We start from the raw sequence: 15,180 nt of genomic DNA on the forward strand, positions 1-15,180 counted from the left end.
ACAGAGAAAGTAGTAAAATGAGAAATAAAATGAAAATTAACTATGAATCTCTAAATATATAAGTTTTACTTTAAAGGAAGAGTAAGATATTATCAGGTAGATAATTATATCTGAGCATAAGCAGGGATGTGTTCACATGAATGATTTACTAAAATCAGATATATAAGGTATAACACCTTTTCATTTACTAATCTTACATCTCTATTTAAAAGCAGTTAGTTGCTCAGATTATCTTTTAGTATGAATGCTTTTATTGGTCAGCAAAATAGTGTTATATCATTTAAATATTTTAGTACCAAAAAAAATACCCCAAGCAAATAGCTCGATAACCTGCTGCTTGAATGTTCTAAAAGCCCTTACAAAGTGTCTTGATGTTATAAAAAGTTGAGTAGTGATTTCCCACAATTTGTACAAGTGGTACTCCTCCTCCCAGCTTCTGCCCCTGTTCAATTTCTCTCAACTTACTGGAGCAAACTATTTATGCTGAAAGTTGGCAGTAGGAGGAAGATGCCAGGAGAGGAGCTCTGTGGTCCCCAAATTTATGACATAAGCCGTGTGACACTCCTTCAATGTGATAGCAAGCCAGTGGTTTACATTCACTTTCTAGGAAGTCAAACCAGGCAGGGTATATAACTGGGATGTTGTGGCTTTTCCAGCTTCATAAATTCAGTATTTCAGTTGGGTATGGATAAATGTCACAATTATATGCCACAAAAATCAGTTCACATAAACCTGTCCTTACTGAGGTTTTTTTAAGTGGAAAAGGAAAGTTTAAAATTTTTTAAATTTTGAATAAAATATACTTGAATCTCTGATTACAATGACATACAAATAAGGAAAAAATATTGACAAAATTAACATAGTTCTCATGGCAGAATTGATAAGAATATACTATATTTCCCCTCAAAGGTGTTCTCAGAATACTTTTGCTGGTCAGGCATGGTGGTTCGCACCTATAATCTCAGTGCTTTGAGAAGTTGAGGCAGGAGAACTGCTTGAGTTCAGGAGTTTGACACCAACCTGGGAAACAGGGAGACCCTGTCTCTACAAAAAAAAAAAAAATTACAAAAATTAGCAGGGCATGATGATGTGCACCTATAATTTCAGCTACTCCAGAGGCTGAGGTGGGAGGATCGATCCCTTGAGCCTGGGGGGTTGAGGCTGCCATGAGCTATAATTGTGCCACTTCACGTCATCCTGGGCAAGACCTGTCTGTCTCTAAAAATATAAAAATAAACATTAGTCAGCCATGGTTGTACATGCCTGTTGTCCCAGCTACTCAGGAGGCTGAGGCAGGAGGATTGCTGGAGCCCAGGAGGTCAAGGCTGCAGTGTGCTGGGATTGCGCCACTGCACTCAGCCTGGGTGGCACAGTGAGACCATCTCTAAAAATAAAAATAAAAATAACTTGCTGTTATCTAAGAAAATTGTTTAAGGAAAAAATTAGAATGTTTCTTGCAATCTTTAGTTTCCAGCTGTTCTACTGTCAGTGATGACAGGAGACAGGAATTTAGCTTAGCAAGTGTGCCCAAAGCAAGGCAGCATAGCAATATTCTGTAGGGCAAATTGCTCAGCAAGCAATATGCCCTCTGTGTGGCAATCTAACGTGTGCCCATGCCGAGCTAATTTGCTAAAAAAAATAAAGTTTAGAACAAAAGCTATCACTTCATCTCAGCTACTTACTGTGGGAAACTACTATATAAGTTTTTTTCTGATTTTCAGTCTCATATAAGAAGAAGGAAGGTGTATTGTGGCTGAGGTCAATATTTAACTATTTCGGAGTCTCTGCATTTCAAAACCTTCACAAATTTCAAAATTCCAATTTTTAATTATTCTGCCTCATGCCAAAACATACTTGTCTGGATCAAGCTAAGTTCAGTGCACATCAGCATACCTTCAGGAATTATAAATGCGTAATTTTGAGAAGTTTTATGGCAATACTATAATAGGCCCCATTCTTTCATTTATGTTTGAAGCCTGATAAAAATATGTGTATGGGTGCTGGGGCATGAGGGTGAGCACCAGCCTTCAAGGGTGCTCCTGCTAAATGAAGGCGATTTCTCTGCCCAGAGTTGTGGAGGCTGAAAGCATCCACAAGGTTGTTCCAGAGGTGACAAGCTTTTCAATTAAGTGGAGCTACTTGGATATGCCTTTACAATAAAACAGGAGAGCTATAACTGGGTTGTAATTACCCTTAATGTATGCATTTTTCTTTCTACTTCCCTTCCTTCCTCCTTTTCATTCTTTCTTGCTTGCTACTTTATTTGTAAATTTATGTTTCTTTCTAGATTAAAGTCACTTTGTACACATGTGGGACATTTTCTCCCAGAGTTGTGATGGTTGTAAAGTCATCCTTAAACATATTGTTTGGCATCTCACTGTCTTCTTATACGGGGAAAGAATAAGGGGAAATATGGAACAATCATAATTAACCATCAATGAAGAGTACAAAAGTAATACATATGAGGTTTTAAATCTCAATCATCAATTTCAAGAACAGGATTAAAGACTAAAATCATAAAGATATCAGCAAAAATGATTTGTACACTCAAAAAGAATGTAGGGCTTTAATACATGTTTTATTTTTAGTTTTAGTTAAAGGCCCTTTGCTTTCGTTTTTTGTGTGTGAGGTTTTTGTTTTGCTTTGTTTTTTTGAGACAGGGCTGCCCTCTGTCAGCCCAGGCTGGAGTGCCATGGTATGATCATGGCTGGGCTGAAGCGATCCTCTTGTCTCAACCTTCCGAGTAGCAGGGATTACAGGCATGTGCCACCACGCCTGGCTAATTTTCTTATTTCTTGTAGAGATAGGGTCTCACTTTGTTGCTCAGGCTGATCTTGAACTCTTGGGCTCGAGTGATCCTCCCATCTCGGCTTCCCAAAGTGCTAGGATTACAGGCATGAGCCGCTGCGCCCAACCTGCATTTTTTATGGTGAAGTGCAACTATGAATTGCAATGGAAAGCAAGCTAAACAATATATGGAAAATTAAGCTTGCCTTAAGTAAGCATTCCCAAAATTTTGAATTTATCTTACAGATAAAATGAGATAAAAAGGCAAAATCTCTTGCCCCTTTAAGGAAAATGGTATAATATCACAGACATTTGATAATTACTTTTACTTTAATAATTATCTTTACTTTTACAATAGCACTACATTTTTTATAGCTTTATTAAGGGATAATTGGCACACAATAAACAGCACTTAATTACAGTGGGTAAGTTTTGACATATGTATATATCCTTGAAATCGCCACCTTGATGGAGATAGCCGACACAGCCATCTCCAAATGTTTTCTTCTGCCTGTGACAGTTCCTCACTCAGTTTCCTCCCCACTATCCCCTTTCTTTGGCCCAACCACTGCCTCATTGGCTGTCATGATAGGTTAGTTCAGTATTATGTTTAATAATCTGTAAGGAAACAAAAATGAACCCTTTCATTCAGTTAAAAAAAAATAGTTGTGTTGTTTCTTAACTGGAAGGTAAAGTAATAGTGTTGGAGTGAGAAGGAAGACACACAGGTCATCAGAAGGAACTCTCACCTGATGATTTTGCCGATTATTTTTCATACTCCACAGCCTAACGCTAATTGGATTAAAGATTCAAGAATCCAGGAAATGAAGTATAAAAGGTATGTTGAATTTAATAAATAATGGGTTTTTTTCTATCTTATCTATCAGCTTATTTCTGATTAATAAATGGATTTATGAAATCTGGCCAGAAATGAAGATCTCCACTGATAAATGCTCAAACAAGCTGTATGTTGGAGTTTTATGTCAATAATAAGGCAAATTGTGGCAAATGACATTAAAACACTAAACTCTATCTTATGAAAGTGCAATTTTATTCCATTACAATATGTAAAAATTATGTATGCAGATAAGTAAAGACTGGCTGAGAATCTCAAAAACGATAGTTCAATTTTGCTGGCTTGTGGAATTACGTGCATATTTTTTAAATTAAATAAATATTTTAGTATGTATAATAAATAATTTATTTCTATCCCTTTCCAATATACATTATTCTATTGAACTTGAAGGGTATGCTTTTGCATTTTGAGAGTGTTTTTGTAAGCTGTGATATCTAAAATAAACTCAATACTTCATTTTATAAACAGCACATTTTTCATTCTCTTGACATTGCCAAAGGATAATGCTGTACATTGAAACATAAAACAAAAATAGAACCAACTCAATTGGAAGCATAATATATGTAGCACTAATGCTACTTATTGATTACCACAAAGGTGTTTGCTTTTGCTTTTTGTAGCTCTTCCACTGTAGAGCAAGAAACCAGAAATATACTATTTGTGAAAGGTGGTTGTACTAAAACGTTTTCATGTGGTGAATGCTTATTCCACACTCTCATAAAACAAATTAGTCTTTCATGATGAATGAAGTATTGGTTCTTTGGGCTATGTGCATTTCAAATCTTGAATATGCTTAGATAATTTTAATACCAGAAATCTGTGTAAAATACATAGCTTAACATATACTTTATACATGGGTTTGTATATGAATTTTAATTAAAATATGTTTCAAATAGTCTATTAGTTTCAATTACTGTTTACATAGTGTTGAAAGATATGGCAGTGACCAACCTAATTTGACAATTTACTAAAATATTTTTATTGATATAGTTCTGATTTAAAAGATATAGGCGTATTTTCAAATGGATTCATACACTTGAAAGATACGTTTTTGGCCGGGCGCGGTGGCTCAAGCCTGTAATCCCAGCACTTTGGGAGGCCGAGACGGGAGGATCACGAGGTCAGGAGATTGAGACCATCCTGGCTAACACGGTGAAACCCCGTCTCTACTAAAAAATACAAAAAAACTAGCCGGGTGAGGTGGCAGGCGCCTGTAGTCCCAGCTACTCGGGAGGCTGAGGCAGGAGAATGGCGTGAACCCGGGAGGCGGAGCTTGCAGTGAGCTGAGATGGGGCCACTGCACTCCAGCCTGGGCGACAGAGCGAGACTCCGTCTCAAAAAAAAAAAAATAATAATAATAATAGAAAGACCTGTTTTTGAGCACTCTGTATTTAGCACCAGACTAGGAATCAAGGTTTATTTAAATGGAATAGTAAATGGTAAAATCAGAGTGTGCTCTTAAGCACACAAAATTAGGGAGGACATAAGAATAAACCAGTGATTGATAACCATAGGTACAGATGAGTATATGGATGAGTCCTAGATAGGTATTTACACTACTTGCTAATACTGATCATTGAAAAGATACTGCAAGTCCATCTTCATTACTAGTTTTGAATCTGTTAACCATTTCCCTGACAGTGAGGCTGAAGTAGAGAGTTTTGAAATGAAACAGTTCTGTGGATCTGTGGGTTTGATTTACAAATGAAATATTTCTATGATGTATCTGCTTTACAAAGATTTTAGATGAGAGGGTTTTCATTTCAGACTGGCAGTTGGCCAAGCAAAATTGAACTCAGAAAATTCTGGGTTTTGGCTGGGCACAGTAGCTCACGCCTGTAATCCCAGAATTTTGGGAGGCCAAGGTGAGAGGATTGCTTGAGGTGAGGAGTTTGAGATCAGCCTGGGCAACAAAGCAAAACTCTGTCTCTACAAAAATAAAAACAAATTAGGCAGGCCTAGGGGCACGCGCCCTGTAGTCCCAGCTACTCGAAAGGCCCAGGCAGGAGGATTGCTTGAACCCAGGAGATGGAGGCTTCAGTGAGCTAGGATTGCACCACTGCATTCTAGCCTGGGCAGTAGAGTAACACCTTGTCTCAAAAAATAAATAAATAAAATAAAGTAAAATCCTAGGGTTCACTCACAAAAACAAAATAAATGCTGAATTCTCAGGAAATAAAATTACAATAAAAATTCTGTTTAATGGTAATTTCATACTTATATGGATTTGCATATTTCCTAAAATGAGTTTAGATTTAGTGAAGTTAAAAGTCTATGTTTTGGTTAAAGCCCCAACATTTTAACAAAAAACAGCTGATTTTAATCTATTTCTTTCAGAGATTTATGTGTTACTTAGGAATTCTATTGTTTATATATTGATTACAGGCTATAATAACATTAAATAAACTGTGAAAGCATATCACAAACCAGTTTTAGCAATAACTATATTTTTACATATCTGTCTTTTGAAAAAGCTGGACTGGATATTTATATTTTACTTAGTAATATCTCAATTTCCTCAATAAGTAAGTCAGTAAATTGAATTAATAGTTTATTTTGTCTTTCCTCCCATCAAATTATATGAATAAGAAATACTGTGGTCTCATAACATAATTCTATTTCCAAGAGAAAGAACATGCAAGTCTGTAGAATAATAGTCAATAGTGATTTTTGTCAAAATATATTTATTGAGCATGTATAGTACACAAGGCACTGTAGGGGTGATAGCAATATATTTTGTTTGATGTGCTTGCTTTTAAGAGAAGTACACTTAAAAAAAAAAAGAGGAGTCCACTTTAGGTAGGAATTCACATTCAGGCAACAAATACAGGACATGTTTTCCATTCTATATGTCAAAGGTAGCTTTGGTGGATTCCCACATGCCAATTTAGGGCCTGTGATTCAGACATTTTCAAAGTAACCTTATTAAAAATGAGTTACAAGCCTCAAAAATGTAGGGTGTGAGTGGTGATGGAATGGTATGCCCAGTGAGGTTAGATCATAGAGGGTCTACATTCTTCATGCAATCGGCAGCTACTGAAGAGTTTCAAAGCAGGGAACAGTTTTCTACACAGAAGTGATAAGACTGTGAATTTAGTAATATATTTGACTAGAAAGGAGTGTAAAGATCTGAGAAATGTTAAGGAAGTACAATTGTCAAGACTTGGTCACTGGTTGAATGTGACCGATGACAAACGCTTCCAGGTTTCTGGCTTGGGTGATGAGATGGATGAAGTTGCCAGTTCTTAAAGGAGGAACCAGGAGGAGAAGCACACATGCAGAAAAAGGTCATTCTCTGTGGGATGTGTTAAGTTTTAAGTAGTCTGGGGGACTTGACAATGAAATGTCCACTAGGCAGTTTGGTCCTCTGGAACTTCAGGGAAAAAAATCTTTGCTAGGATGAAAGATTTCAGATTCATTATATAAATGTGACTCATTAGCATATGTGTTGTCACCAAAATCATGGGAGTGAATGAAATTGCACAGGGTACTCAATAAATGTTACTGGGTCTAATGAATGACTGAATAACCAGGGAAGATTAAAAGAGAGAACTCAGAGGTCAAGGAGGAGTTCCAAAATGATAGGGAAAGTGCCAGACAGGATAAACAGTACCCACTCTGTAAGTTTCCTCAGGACTGTCCTCGGTCATAGGAATATACAGTTTTGTAGCAGAATACCATACAAACAAGTACACTATAAAGTTTTAGTGAAACTTCAATAATCAATAACTTGGAGATAACAATTGCTATGATACCATTACTTGGAGATAGCTAAATTAGCTATTTCAGAACTGACACATTTCAGCAGACTGAATCTACATCATTACGGAGCTCCTGAATCCATGTTATTAATGAAATGTGAACGTCACCCCTTCAATTTGTTCTCTGAGAAAAGAAAAAACATAACATGAAGCTTAAGAGGCATTATTAAATAGGAGTTATGAGCACAAACTTTAGAGCAGTGTTTCTCAATCTCATTTTCAGTCTTTCTTTGTTTTTTCTTTTTTTGGAAACAGGGTCTTGCTCTGTTACCGAGGCTGGAGGTCAGTGATGCAATCATAGCTTCTTGCAGCCTTGACCTTCAGGGCTCAAGTGATCCTCTTGCCTCAGCCTCCAAGTAGCTAGAACTACTTGCAGGTGCCACCAGCCACCATGCCCAGATAATTTTTAAAAAATTTTTGTAAAAATGGGGGTGTTACTGTGTTGCTCAGCCTGGTCTTGAACTCCTAGGCTCAAGCCATCCTCCCACCTCAGCCTCTCAAAGCACAATTTCATCCACTCCCATGATTTTGATGACAACACATATGCTAATGAGTCTCATTTATATAATGAATCCAAAATTACAGGTGTAATCACTGCCCTCAGCTTTCATTTTCACTACACCCCTAAGGAGACATTTTAGACAAATTTTTCTTAACCAATCTCTCCTTCCCCATGAGATTTTAATACTATTTGTGTACTATGTGACTGTTTATGTATCTGTCCCTTGGGAGGGCCACAAACCTTGGTAATGTCTAAGATTTTTTTTACCCCCTAAAAATCAATTTCTGCTCTCATGAAGAATGCACACTCTGGAGAGTCACGCTGCCCCAACTGAGGTCCTAGCTCTACTGCTTTTTAGCTGTGTGACCTTGTGCAAGCTATTTAATCTCTCTGTGTTCCAGTTTTCTGTAAAATGGGGATAATAATAGTACAGTTCTCATAGAAGTGCTGTGAAAACTGAATAAATTCACACATGTAAAATACCTAGCAAGCCTAACACATAAACAGCAATTACTCCTTTTCTACTTATGTGTGTGTGTGTGTATATATATAAAAGTACTTACACTTTCCACATATATATATATATATATATATAATCTTCCTCTCTTTTCTTTATTTTCATTTTCTCTTGTTACATTGATCTTTGTGAATGTTCACTTTGTGTTTAATAATTTTGCTGCTTGTAATTTAGAAAACTTTTTTTAGAGACAGGGTCTTGCTGTGTTGCCCAGGCTGACCTCTAACTCCTTGGCTTAAGCAATCCTCCTGCCTCAGCCTCCTGAGTAGCTAGGACTACAGGTGCGTGCCACCACGTCTGACATAGAAAACATTTTATTATTAGTTTTATCCATGATCGTTTTTCCTTTCCATGATGTGTAAAAATGAATTGACTTCATATCAGTTTTATTCAATTGTTTAATAAAGCCATATTTTTAAAGGAAAAAAGTAATTCTTTCCTCAAACACTAGATACCAAAACAAAAAACAAATAATAAAACTAGGTACTAGCCTTCAGAGGCACGCATTTTATATCCATGGTTCATATTTTCTGTTTTAGCCTAATGCCCAGACATTGAATATTTGTAACCATTACCAAAATTCTAGATAAAACCAGAATTATTTGGTAGAATGTTCAACTAAAATTTTTAAGTTTTTTCCAAATTTTTAGTATTATGTAGCCAATGTTTATTACATGTGTGAAAGTTGGTCAGGTATAAAGTGAGCACCTGCCCTTCCTTGGAGGTCATCCACATCTCAGGATCACAGAGCATTCCTAGGAACTTTCACAACATGGTAAAGGCCATTAGTTCTCATGCAACTGTGAAGTTGAATACTGAGCTACCAATGGTTTTGTGTTCCCGTATCAGTAAGCCATGTACCCAGGTATGTCATATCTCCTCCAGTTTGCCTAGATGTAACAATATTTTGCCATACATCTCAGAGTTTATCTTTGCCTGTCAAAATCCTTTATCCGCTCCATAGCACTACTAAAGGCTTTAACCAGGAGTTTTGATCATGAAAAAGCAGTGGCTCAAATTGCTGAACCAGAGTGCTGATTAAATTGAAGCTATTCAAACCTGGATTGAGCACTTATTACATATGTGTGGAATACAAAGGTGAATAAATTCACAACCCTGACACTAAGCAGCACACATAACCATTATACAACGCAGAAAGGGATAATGAGACGACACAGGTATGACCACAGTTATCTGAAGCGTAGAGGAGGGGAACGACACATTTAGCTGAAGGGATTGGGAAATGCATTTTGGAGGAGGTGGCATCTGAGAATGGCCATATAGGATTTCAAAGGGCCTTTTAGGAAAAATATCTTGGGATATGATGAAATTCCATTCATTTGCAAGACCCTGCAAGGGGCACGCTCTTTCCCGTGCTTTCTCTCTGGAGCTTCACCTGAATATGTTCCTGTCCTTTCTCTGGTCTAGCCACATAGGCCCATCTTAGTTTCTGGTACCCTCTCTCCTGTCACATGATTTCTACATATGTTATTCCCTCTGGCTGGAACACCTTTGCACCACCTTTTCACCTATGTAACTCCTAATTATCCTTCAGACCCCAGCCCAAGTGCCACCTCCTCAGGGAAGCCTTGCCTGGCATCTCTGATGAGATCAAATCCTCTCACACAGGCTCTCATGCCATTCATTTGTATGATCACTTGATTGAAGTCTGTGTGCCCCAGTGGATCATAAGCTCCACAGGGGCACCAACTGTGTGTATTACTTCACCTTTGTATTACCTGCATCTGGCAGAATGTCTGACACCTACCAGGCACTTAATAACTAGGTATTGAATGAATATGTGAATTAATATGAGCCAAGGAAAGCACAGAGGTGTGTTTGGAAACTGGTAAAAAATCTGGTTTGACCGAAGAAATAATCTTCAAGTTTATGTTCAGAGACAATGATACATACAAATTGTCCAAAGTGTTTTTCTGGTAAAATTAAATAATAGCTCCTGTTTCCCAGTGCATAAAACAATACATTCACGGATAGATTTCTCCATTTAAAGTTTTTCTCCTATATATGTTTTCTAAGCATTTGAAGATTTACAGTAGTCACAGTCTCTTTTTTTTTTTTTTTTTGCCTGTAAGCATCGGTGAACAACAAAATAAATGAACGTACAGCAAAAAATATTAGAAGAAAAAAGTTAATCATGATTAGTTTGACAGCATAATCATTATAGACATGTGCTCATGGATATTGTATTGTACATACATATAACAGTTATATTTTTCATGAATTAAGTTTTTCCTAATTGATAGGATCCCCTTTCTACTGCAAAGAGGTAGAAAAAATTGTTGGCCAGGATCAAACATTCATAGGAAAAATGTAAGTTCATTAAATCACCCACATAGCTTGAAATATTATAATTTTGCAACTGTGTAGACAAAACATCTGGATGATTAGATATATTTTTCATTTTCATCCCATTGTGTCAGAGTTATATAGTCCTTCAATAGCCTAGTATCACCATGGCAACTTTATATCATATATGTACATTTTGCTTTTGTTACATATTAATTATCTGAAAACAATTTAGGATTTAAAAATCACAATTACAATAGTATGCACTAATTATTCAGAGATTTTCACTCTATTTTTGTGTTGTTATCAGAGTTTCACCACTTTTCTATTTACTAACTCTAGGGTTTCTATTAAGAGTGTATTGTAATTCAAAACTCTAGCTTGTTCTAGGACTTTTTGGTCCATTATATTTTCCTAAAGTATTCATTTTATTCTTGTTTCTTCCTCTTTTTTATTTAATCATTAAATTATCTTATTTTATTTGGCTTTATACTAAAATAATCCAATATATTATACTGACCTCACCAAAGCTAGACATATGTACAGCATTTACTTAATTGAACCTTTCTGGCTTGTCTTGTTCTATATTTAAGCCTCCATTATGCAATGCTATTTACTTGATTTATTGGGTTTGGCTTACATGTTTTATAAATTGTGACTGTTGGGAAAATTTTAAAGAGATTGACTTGGCCTGATTGGAGAGTTTTATATTGAGGACTCATTGCCACTGAAGTTACATTTGTTTTAAAAAATACATGCATTTTAATAAGGACCTTGATCTGGGAATAAATAACACTGGCTTCCAGTAGCTAGGACAAAAGGTTTCTTCCAATTTTAGATTATTTTTTCCTGGTTTAGAATTTAGCTGAAGGCTCAAGTTTATGTGATACCAAACAGCAGGGTGAGGGGGTGGAAATGTAGTCATTGGGATGTTTCAGGATATCTGAATAGAGGACATTCTATAGGCCCTGCATTCCAGTGGTTTTCTGCATTGTCCTCTTTCCATCCAGAAATTTGGGCTTCTGCCTAAGTCCTTTTCTAAGGGCTTATACTCTTTTTCTAAGGGTATCCTTAGGGAAAATTGGTAAAGTAATAGTTACTTCATTAACCAAGTTTAACAGGGATTGCTGTCCTATAATATCCTCTGATGACAGGGACTAATTCAATATAAAATACTGCCTCTTTTTCCCTTTTATCTGTGGTTTAAATTCCTAATTTTGTATGTCTCTTGCTATGCCCAGTTATACATGGAGTGCTACTATGTCCAAACACTGGGCTAAGTGCCAGGGAGTCAAAACTAAGTTAAACACAGTCCCTGCCCTGAAGGAGCTCACAGAGACATAATGGAGTAGAGGCGACATGGACAAGGTGTAGCGGTGGCATTCCAGAAGGGCAGTGCGCCACGTTACTTTGCCAATGGGAAGGAGGAACAGGGAAAACCAGAGAAGAGGTGACCCTTGAGCTGAGTCTTCTAAGCGGTTTGGGTCTGATCGGTCGGACAAGATGGGGAAGGCACTCTGGGGGAGGAAACAGCACAAACGGAGATGCAATACCTCATTCATTCAACCACTCAAATAATTTACTGAGCAAGTTCTACGTGCTCTGAGTAGACCGTGTGGCTCTGCCTTAAGAAGTGCACTGTCCAGTAGAGAAGGAAGATCTAATACGCAGATAAGGTGAACACAGTACTGTAAGAAAATAGCAGAGGCGTTCCCAGGGTGGAACAGAGCTGAGGAAGGACTTCCAACCCAGATGCCCACCTGGTTCGGTTTACAATCTCAGCCCCGCAGAGTAGGCTCCTGCTGCTCTGCACCAAGGTGGAGCCTTCTGGATCAAGCCTGCATGGACTCTGTTCATCCCGTCGCTGTCCTTTCAGGGCTGCCCCCGTCAGAGGGCCTGCCACATGCTGGGCCTCTCCCCAACCCGTCCTATGATATCCTCTGATGACAGGGACTAATTCAATATAAAATACTGCATTTTTTTCCTTTTATCTGTGGTTTAAATTCCTAATTTTGTATGTCTCTTGCTATGCCCAGTTATATATGGAGTGCTACTATGTCCAAACACTGGGCTAAGTGCCAGGGAGTCAGAACTAAGTTAAACACAGTCCCTGCCCCGAAGGAGCTCACAGAGACATAATGGAGTAGTGGCGACATGGACAAGGTGTAGCTATAAGGCTTCGCCAACAGCTACTGACCTCTGACTTGCTTATGCAAAGGGTCTTACCTTTCAATAGAATGTTGCAGTCCCGACATACCAAGGCTTTTTCCTTTGTCTTGAAGTCTTTAATAACCACTCCTCAGGTCACTTCTGCTGGAGAATGATTCTAACTGTCCTGTGGTAGGAATGGCTCTCCTTATACCTCTTCTGAGCCACAGCTTGATCAGAGATAGGATTCCAATGTCTCACATTTCATTATCTTAGAATCCTCCAAATAAAAGCAGTGATATTGACTCAGAATTAGACACTTACAGGTGAGCATCCATACTCAGTCCGTTGTACGAAAAGGCTAAAAAAGTCTTTTTCTAACAAAAATATAGTAAATGTAAAACTTTTAGGTTTCCTTGAGGACATAAAAATGTACTAAAATAATAGGCATAGCTGGGCATGGTGGCTCATGCCTGTAATCTCAGCACTTTGGGAGGCTGAGGTGATAGGATCGCTTGAGGCCAGGGCTTTGAGACCAGCCTGAGCAATAAAGTGAGACTCCATTTCTACAAAAAGTTTTTAAAAATTAGCTAGGTGTGGTGGTGCATGCCTGTGGTCCTAGATACTCAGGAGGCTGAGGTGGGAGAATCCCTTCAGCCCAGAAGGTTGAGGCTGCAGTGAGCCATGGTCTGATCATGACATTGCACTCTAACCTGGGTGACAGAGTGAGACCCTGTCACAAAATAATAATAATAATAATAATACTAGGTATAATATATTTATTATTATGCCTGTAACTTACAGGAATCACTGTATTTAGACAGCAGTGATTTCTGCATATTTGTATATATTTTGAATATAATTGAATTGAAACAGAGCAATTGCCCCAATTCAGCATGCTGCATGGTAGCTCTGCTCTATTCTTCTACCTGTCTATAAAATTTTTTTTAGAGACAAAGTCTCACTCTGTGGCTCAGGCTGGAGTGCACTGGCGTGATCAGACCATAGTTTACGGTATCCTTGAACTTCTGGGTTCAAGGGATCCTCCCACCTTAGCCTCCTGAGTAGGTGGGACTACCAGCATGTGCCACCATGCCTGGCTAATTAAAAAAGTCTTTTTTTGGTAGAGATGAGATCTAGGGGTATTGCCCGGGCTGATCATGAACTCTTGGCCTCAAGTGATCCTCCCTTCTCCGCCTCCCAAAGTGCTGCAATTACAGGCTATCATATTGTATTTTTATTGCTAAAAGAATAATACTATATATATTGACTATGGTCATGGTCACATGAATTTTAGCATTTGATAAATTGTATAGGACTAAGCACGCACACACACATGTGTGCACACACACACACAGAGCAATTGTTCTAGGCATTTATTCCAGAGAAATAAAACTTATGTTCACACACAAACTTGTACACAAATGTTTACAGCAGTTTTATTTGTAATAGTCCCAAAGTGGAAATAATCCAAATGTCCTTCAGTGGGTGAATAGCTAAACAAATTGTGGTATATTCATACCATGGAATATTACTAAGCATTAATAGAGTCAAATTATTGATGTACACAACAACTTGAATAGATCTCAAGGATATCTCAAAAGTCTATATATCGTATGATTCCATTTATATAACATTCTTGAAATGACAAAATTACAGAGATGGAAAACAGATTAGTGGTTGCCAGAGGTTAGGGAGTGGGGTAGGAAGGAGGTAGCTGTGGCTGTGGCTATAAAAGGGTAGGACGACGGATCTTTGTGATGGAACTATTACATATCTTCACTGGTGGTGGTTACATGAAACCACACATGTGAAAATATCGCATAGAGTATATACACACACCCCTTCACACATATATATGTAAATGAGTGCACATAAAACAGAATAAGATTGCTGGACAGCATCAGTGTGAATTTTCTGGTGGTGATATTGTACTATAATTATGCAAGATGTTGTCATTGAGGGAAACTGGGCAAAGGGTATGTGGGATCTCCCCGCATTATTTCTTACAACTGTATGAAAATCTATAATTATCTCAAAATAAAAAGTTAGAAAATAATACAGCAATTTCTCTGAACCTGGGGCTATTGTAAGAATTAATAAGAGAAAATCTAGAATGCAGATCTTTGAAAGCTTCCTTTGTGTGTGTAAATCATTAGTGTTATTTTTAATTCTGAAGGGGTACCCCAGCATTAGGTTTTATAGTTCAAAATTACATGAAATTGATGGACCTCACCTTGATTCTATCTTTTACATTTGGAACTTAGAGTTGTTTTAATTTCTTTCACTTATTAGGGTCCAC

Source organism: Macaca fascicularis, chromosome 8, assembly GCF_037993035.2.
Source record: "Macaca fascicularis isolate 582-1 chromosome 8, T2T-MFA8v1.1".
NCBI lineage: Eukaryota > Metazoa > Chordata > Mammalia > Primates > Cercopithecidae > Macaca > Macaca fascicularis.